Below are 8,991 nucleotides of genomic sequence, written 5' to 3' on the forward strand. Positions count from 1 at the left end.
AGTTTCTGTTTTTATATGGAAAATGGCAAAAAATTCAAAGTACTGAGGAAAGGGAACAAATAATGTCAAAGGAAAAGTTAAGCAGAAATGATAGAGTAAGAAAGAATAAGAAAGAAGTATAAGACAGTTGAGGCTATTTGGGGATTTAGAAAGTCATAGTACTTACTAATCCATCCGTGGTGGAATATAAGGCTATGTTATTGTAACACAGTGGACATTAATGTTACTGAAAACAGAAAAATCAGTGGTTGTTAATTTCTTCTTCTTCACCCTCAACTTGCTACCTTTACCCTTGTGCAAGCAGATTTTAAGATTTTAATCTGTTTGTTTCCCACATCATTAATATGGTACTTTCCATTTTATTTTTCAGATCAATTTTTGCAGACACCTGGTAATGTTTGTTCTTCAAGCACCCTGCTACTTTGCCTGTTAGAGATTTTTTCCCTTGTTTTCACTCCCTCATTTTGTTTCTTTTGCCTTTTACTTTCTCTTACTCCTACTTAGTTTCCCACATGTCATACTACGTTTCTGCTTTCAGGTCTACTCCAAGTTCTGTTTCATTCTTTCCCCTTCTTCCTTTCTCTTCCCTTCCTTCATTCTCATTCCTTTTGCTTATTATCTTCACTTTGTGCTTCAGAAGTATTCTGTATCTTCATGATCAGGTTGTTGAAAAACAGATTAAAGGATCCACTGCCACGATCATCAGGGTCATTTTCTGGATAAAAGCTCCAAAATTTTCTCCTTTACAATCTGTTTAATTCTAAGTTGATATGTCCCTATCTGGGCACATTATATTCTTTCAACTATCCTGAGAGAGGAGTGCATATTTCCTCTCTAAAGTTTATTCATTTTCCCATAATCATTCCCAAGAAAATATCTATAAAAGCCATCAGAGAAGGCCATTTTCAATTAGCTCCCTGACTCTGGGTTTGAGTAAAATCCCATCTATATATTTTTCAGAAAATATGACACTGACAACAACCTATGATTATTCGGATTGAATAATCAACTAAATTAATTAATATTTCTCTCTGTTTTTCAGATGCAGTAGTAGTAGAAAATGGTAAGTTCCATTAGCCATTTTACACTGTGCACATAGTCTTTGGATCTTTTGTCCATGTTGCCTTGTTCCTTGTTGTTTTACTGTCCTTGAAACAAACATGTTCCTTATATGCTGTATGACTTAAATTTACATCATTGTGCCTTACTTTTTCTCACTCCAAATGAAGTCAACAAAGTTGTTTCCATTTGCACTTAAACACTATTGCATTTAAATTATTCATGCTACAAGTTGTTCCCTGTTAAAAAATAAACATATATGAACCATATTTGATAATGAATTCCATTAGTTATACACTTCTGAATTTCTGGAATATTTAAGTGGAGGAAATATGCATTTTGTCTAAAATGTGCTCAGAGAATTTGCTTTTTAAACCACTATACAAATTAAGTAAAGTTTATTTTGCCTCTTATTGCAGATGTTTAGAATTAATTACCCTCTATTAGAAGGAATATTAGGTAATAAATAATCTTTTGTTCCCAGTGAGTAACATCAGTAAAAGGTAAAAACTGAGGAAATGTAAAAAAGTACTAATTGACAAGTTATGGGGGAATGAACTCTCACTTTTCATCTCTATTTTTTTGAAGACACGAGTTCAGAGCAGCAATACTGATCATTAAGTTGATGAAAATTTTTGAGTGAAGGTTTCCCTGTAGAAAGAAAATGGCCATGGGAAACTTGAACAAACTATAATTCAATAATTTCATTGTATTGTGTTAAGAACACTTATGTGAGATATAATAAAAGTTTATCTGTACAATGCAATGTTGTTTACTATAGATACAATGTTGTACAGAAAATCTCTAGAATTTATTTCTCTTGCTTAACTGAAATGTCATGCCCATTCATTAATAATTTCCTATTTGACCATCAGCCTGGCCCTTGACAATCCTCACTTCACATTTTTATTCTATGAATTTGACTGTTGTAGATACTAGATTTAGGTGGAATCATGCAGTATTTGTCTTTTTGTGCCTGGTATATTGGCTTATAAATTTCTTTTCTTGAGATTTTGTATTAGATTTCTTCTGTGGTTTTGGCATTAGGGTGATGCTGGCCTCATAAAATGAGCTTGAAAGTTTCCTCTCCCCTTCTTTTTTGAAAGAATTTGAGAAAGTTTGGCATTAATTTTTCTTAAATATTTCATAGTAAAATACAAAGAAAATAGAGAATTTTGAAAGGATCAAGAGAAGAGAGAAACCCATATACAAAAATACCCTCTTAAAGCTATCAATGGATTTCTCAGAAGAAACTTTTTAGGTCAGAAGAGACTTGGATAATATACTCAAACTATTGAAAGAAAAACAACTGCCCAACAAGTATATTATATCTGGCAAAACTAAACTCCAACAATGAAAAAGAAAGAAAAAATTTGCAGATCAAAAAGCTGACTCATAACCACTAAACCTGCTTTACAAGAAATGTTAAATGAAGTTTTTCATGTAGAAATGAAAGGATATTAATTAGTAACATAACATTTGAAAATATGAAACTCACTGGTGAAGTTATGCAGTCAAATTCAGAATACTGTAGTACTGCAATGGTACATAAATCACTTTTACATAAATCGTACATAAATCACTTTTCACTCTAGTTTTAAAAAAGTTAAAAGATAAAACTGTTTAAAACAAATAAAGAAACCAACAGATAGCTAGTAGGAAACTGCTATAACACAGGGAGCTCGACTTGGTGCTCTGTGATGAACTAGAGGGGTAGGATAGGAGCTAGGAGGGAGGCTCAGTAGGGAGAGGATATGTGTATACTTATAGCTGATTCACTTTGTTGTACAGCAGAAATCAACACAATACTGTGATGCAATTAGCCTCCAATTAAAAATGAATTAAAAAACAATAATTTGTTAATAGATACTCAATACAAAAACAGGTAAATTATGACATCAATAACATAAAATAGAAGAATAAATGGAAAATTTCTTTCAAACTTATACAAAAATCAACTCAAAATGGATTAAAGACTTGAATTTCAGACTTAAAACTATTAGAAGAAAACCTAGAGAAAAGTCTCTTTGACATTAGTCTGAGTATATTTTTTATATGACTCCAACAACACAGGTAATAAAAAATTTTTGAAAACAGACCAATGGGATTTCATCAAAAGCTTCTGCACAGCAAGGGAAAGGACTAACAAAGTAAAGAGCAACCAAGAGAATGGAAGAAAATATTCACAAACCATGTATCTGAAAGGGTTAATATCCAAACTATATAAGGAATTCAATAGCAAAAACCAAATAACTCAAAATGGCAAAACCCAAAAAACCATTTTGCTGAAAACAGCAAAAACCAAATAAGTCAATTAAAAATGGACAAAAAATTTGAATAAACATTTCTCAAAAAAAAACATACAAATGGCCAATAGGTTTGTAAAACAAACAAAAATGTTCCAAATCACTAATCATCAGTTCAGTTCAGTTCAGTCGTTCAGTCATGTCCAACTCTTTGCAACCCCATGGACCGCAGCACGCCAGGCCTCCTTGTCCATCACCAACTCCCAGAGTTTACTCAAACTCATGTCCATTGAGTCAGTGATGCCATCCAACCATCTCATCCTCTGTCATCCCCTTCTCCTCCTGTCTTCAATCTTTCCCAGCATCAGGGTCTTTTCCAATGAGTCAGTTCTTCATATCAGGTCCCCAAAGTATTGGAGTTTCAGCTACAACATTAGTCCTTCCAACACTAGTCCTTCCTGGCCCAGTTATTTTCAATTTCCAACCATAGTTATGAATCCTCTTTCATTTTTATTTTTACTCATTTGATTGTTAATTTGCCAAATCGCTCTTCCTTTTGGATCCTATTTTTTTTTTCACTCAAATGTCATTGATAATAAATCACTAAAGCCTAAAGTTATGTCCTGAGATAATTACACAGTTCTTTTTAATATTCTAGCACAAAATTATTTATAATTCTATATCTCTACATATCACATGATAGTGTTCTTCAAATTGTAGTGATATTTTCAGTAGAATGGGTTATAGAGATGTACCTCTTTAATTACAAAAAGAACATGACTTGAAAATGTCACAGAAACAATCATTAGGAGAGGTAGAGCTTTGGTTGCAGCTTTATAATGTTCAGAAAACCTGTCTTATATTGTGTGTTTAGATATTTTCTCTCATAGAGGAGTAGAAACAGTAAAAAGCATGGTTGTTGAGAGACAGAATCTCTCTCAGAAAACCTACTCCTTTCTCCTGGATTCAGCACCCATGTGATTGGGTTAAGTTTCATTCATGCATGAATTAAACAGAAACTCACATACAACAAGGTAGAAAATTAATTGGTGGCAATAACAGTTGTAAAAAGAGCACTCAGAAACCTGACAGTATATGATCTATGCCAACAGTGCTTCGTTATTCCTTTAAACACTGTTTGCGGCAACTTTATACACTGTAGCTACTACAATGATATGAATTGACTAATACATCTAAAAACATCCAATGACCATACTAAAGCTAATGAACAAGACAATAGGAGCCTAAATATTGCCAAAGGGATCAAGAGTCATTTTACAAATTAACCACCAGAAGTAATAATCCTAAAACATTTGTCAACTAACTACATTAACTCCATTTCTCCTTTCTTCATTTACTGTAGCATATCTCTGAACAATACTGACCTCTGAGTCAATTCCTGTGTGTGTGTGTTCATCTGAAACTGGATATGGTTAATATTAAATATGAATTTTCCAATAAATTTGCATTGTCTTTGTAGTTTTTCCCCATGTCATTTACACTTATTTTCCTTTTTTTTTTTTTTTTTTAGAAGTACTTCGGAATAAACTAGGTAAATTTTCTGATGTTTCATTAGTCTTGATCCCCTTTAAAATGATTGATGCAACATTTAACATTGCCTGACTTCTCATCTGTATTCCTTGTTATTGGCATGCCTTTCTCCTGCGTGTCTATTAGTTCCACCCTAATGTTTTGGTGTGGGAATTCTCCCATTTTAAATCTGTCCGTTTCTGTTTCCACACCTTCTCTAGTTTTCCATTCCTTCTCTTATCACTTCATACTGTGCATTCCCTATAAAGACTGGCTTCTTCTGCCTTGCAAGGACTTGCAAGTTTCATTAAGAAGTTGGTGAGATGAAAGGCATGAAGTTGATAGGTAGATGGTTTCTATTCTATATATGTTTTCTAGAAAACATTCAATGATGTAAGTTAATAGGAATGGAAAGAATTTAGTTAGAGCCATGACACTCAATTCTTTGGCTTTCTTCAGTAGATGATAAAACCAGACACTATAGGCTTTCACAACTGATTTTGAAAGTCCTTCAGTTGACAACTAAATTAAATATATTGCAGTTGTGTTAAGTGTAAAGATTTGGAAACCATCTGCCTTACAAAAATATTGTACCCCAACTTATTACAGCCATTCACTTTATCAATGTTTGTGACATCTTCCTGAAAGACTTTTTCAGGACTTACATATTTACCCTAAATATACAAATGATGTTTGCACTTAATGATATCCTGCTTAATCTGATATATTTAGAAAGATTTGTAAAATTAGAAAATCAATATCACTACACTACAATGAAGATAACATTCACTCTAAGATTATTTTATTAAGTATATTTTTGATCAAGTATATTTTGATTAAGTATATTTTGATATTTTTAACTACTTATATCCTTAAAACCATGCATAAAAAAAACATGTACCAGATCAAATCCTAGTTAGTTTCTGTCAACACCTTAGCCATTCTTCTTATTTAGTCAATTATGGAATTCATTTCTTTTTCTCACTTTTCTAAGATAGAAGTGGAATTCCTTGCCATTTTCCCATTTTTGTATTGTTTTGTTTTGTTTTGTTTTCTGATTACATTCATCCTACCATTTTCTGTGAACTGGAAATTTTCTGTGAACTGGAAATTTTCTGTGAACCAGCTTATTTTCATTTTCTGTGTTGTTTTCCCTTGACACTTATTTGAGTTTCTTCCATTTTACTTTTCAGGGGAACTTCAGAATGAAATTGGTAACTGTTATTTTTACAGCGTTTTGGTGATGTAATTTCTAGAAACACACTTTCTTTGTTTCCCTTCCTTCCTCTGATATAATCTTCAGATAATGATCATAATTTCATCATAAGCTTATTGACATGAAAGGGATTAGGCTAGAAGAATATGGTTTTCTCCATTAATAATAAATTTTCTTTAAAATGTGGTTTTCCCCATTTAATAGAAAGTTTTCCTTAACTTGGGTTCTCCAAGTTGTCCTCTGAGATGCAAGGCCCATTGTTTTGTACATGATATTGTCCCAGTTCTTAGAAGGCTGAACTCAGGCTCCAAACCTGGTGAGTGAGAGTTCATCCAGAAGGACTTTGTCTATTGATAACAAATGTAATCTTAAGACTTGCTAGTGAACTTCTCTTGACCATATTCTCAAAACACCAAGGTATATAAATGTTTTTCTTGATTTTGCCTTGTTATTTTTGTTTCCTATCATAGCTATTATTCTTCTTTCATATTTGCTTTGATTAATTCAATTATTCAACAAATTGTTCATCCTTTAGCATCTTTTGTATTGCATTTAGACTCAGAGAAACTTCATTGATAATATATTCCTAAATTCTAAAATGATTTTATAAGATATTCCAATTCAATTTTAGTAACCTATTATAAGAATTATTTATATCCTCATCATTCTACATGTCAAACTGTATTCTTCATACTCTAGTAAATGTTTCATATGGAATGAACTTTAGAGATTTCTGTCATTATTTTTGAATGAGCAATACCTGATCAGTATGCAAACACAAACATTGGCAGATGTGTGGCTTTAATTGCCTCTTCCTTATGATATTAAGAAATCCTGTCTCATATATGTGTGTTTCTATATTGTCTCTCAGATAAGAGGAAAGCTCAATACAAACATGGTGAGTAATGCTTAGCTCTCAGAAAACTCCATTCTTGTGTCTATCTTGAGTCTTGTCTCTAGTGCAGTAGGATAGGATGGGAAAACAAAATAAAAATGTCTGTAGTCAGCAAAGAAGAATTTCTAACACTACCTTCTAAATTCTGTAATTTCAGTGAATTGTCTTTGAAGGGTAAATGATGAGTGATTCAGCATATTTTTTCTCCTTTCTTCCTTTCTTCCTTCTCATCTTTACTTAATCTTCCTCACCCTCCTCCAATATCCTTCTGATCTTTTGTTGCTGCTTTATTTCTACCTTTCTTACACCTGACCACTTTTATTTTCATGTTTGAAAAAAACAGAATATGAAGATAATACAGGATAGAAAGAGAAAGCCCAAGGGATTCAAAACAAGAAAGGGAATAAAGAAAACAGAAAAAGAAAACAATAGTAAGAGAAATCTGGTAAGGAAAAAAAAGGTAAAGGGTTTCCTATTTTGTTCTTTTGCAGCCTGGAGGAATGTACCATTATACCCTGGTGAGTTACATAGACCCTGCTGAAGAAAATTCTATGATCAAAAATATTTTAAATGAACATCTACTGTGTGTAAAACATATACTGAAAATCAAAGAAACTCCAAAGCATACATAACATGAATTCCATAGATTACTCATATGATAAGAGATAATAATGTGTGTGAAATGCTAAATTTTAGCAGACTTTTTAATTGTCTTGCATTCTATATAAAGTGGTTTTCACTGGCTAAAATCTGAGGAAACTAATGTGAACAACAAGCTATTTTGTCAGAAACACCACATTCCCTATTTTCTCTCAAACACTGTAAATAAAGTCTAAATATTTGTCCTGCAGGAATGTCAACTTAGAGGGTATAGGGATGGGTCAAGTCTCAAGTCAGACATAATTTAGAAGAATGTTTTAAAGAACAGTTTAACTTATAAAAGGGCATTTTCTTTTATTGCTATTATTCTTGAATTAATCCTAGGGAGTTTATATTCATAGTATTTTTGACAGACAGGCAGCTTTGTTTTTCAGATGGTAGGTTCTCATGTTCACTTGTTCCTTGTAGATTGGAGGAAAGAAGAATTCAAAGCTGGTGAGTATGTGATGATCCACAAGGGACCTTTTTCTTTGTGGGACAGTCTGGAGGAATGTTGGGTGGAAGCGAGCTGATCTACCCAGGGTGAAAGGAGTCCTTACAGAATCAGAACCCTCTGTCCCAGGTCTACTGATACCCTTCCCAGAAACATGATGGTCTGCTTGTCTTTGCAGTAAATATGACCCTGGATGCAGCCACTGCTCATCCTGCCCTCCTCCTGTCTGAAGAAGGGAGACAAGTTTCCTGGCAAGAAAGATGTCAAGAAATTCCCAGCTCCTCAGAGAGATTCAGCTCCATTCCCTGTGTGCTGGGTCAATTGTGCATCATCTCAGGGAGATACTCCTGGGACATAGAGGTTGGGGACGCCTGTTCCTGGGACCTGGGAGTTTGTAGGGATAATGTAACAAGGAAGGGTAGGGTCACAATGTCCCCAAAGAATGGTTTCTGGGCCATTAGGTTCTATGAGGGGGAGTATTGGGCCCTCACCTCCCCAGAAACCCCTCTTATTCTAAGAGAAAAACCCGTTATTGTGAGGGTATTTCTGGATTATGAGTCTGGAGATGTATCTTTCTATAATATGACAGATGAATCCCACATCTTCACCTTTCCCCAGAACCCATTCTATGGTGTCCTAAAACCACTTTTCAGACTTTGGTCCTCTGAGTCAGGCTCCCTAACCATCTGTGTAGGTGAAGAATGTGCGATGTTGTAATTCATATGTCTACCCCACTCCATGAGAAATGATTACTTTGATCCCCAATGAAAATCACAATTCTCCCCCAATGAGATACAAATAGATATTTTTCTTATTCCTTACTTGTTCATTCTCAAGATGAAGCTCTGGACACAGACTGATGATTGCCTCATATCAATTCCCCCTTCCTCTTTATTTTATCCTTCTTTATTTATTTATCCTTCTTAAATCTTCTTTATTTATCCTTATTATT

The 8,991-nt window shown here is 33.6% G+C and overlaps 1 pseudogene; it reads left to right on the plus strand.

The window, feature by feature from the left end:
• Positions 1–8,222: 8,222 nt before the first annotated feature.
• LOC147347013 (butyrophilin subfamily 1 member A1 pseudogene) lies at positions 8,223–8,756 on the plus strand (annotated as a pseudogene).
• Positions 8,757–8,991: the final 235 nt, after the last annotated feature.

Source organism: Bos grunniens, chromosome 23 (assembly GCF_055505025.1).
Source record: "Bos grunniens cultivar Pamir isolate PY7600 chromosome 23, Bosgru_T2T1.0, whole genome shotgun sequence".
NCBI lineage: Eukaryota > Metazoa > Chordata > Mammalia > Artiodactyla > Bovidae > Bos > Bos grunniens.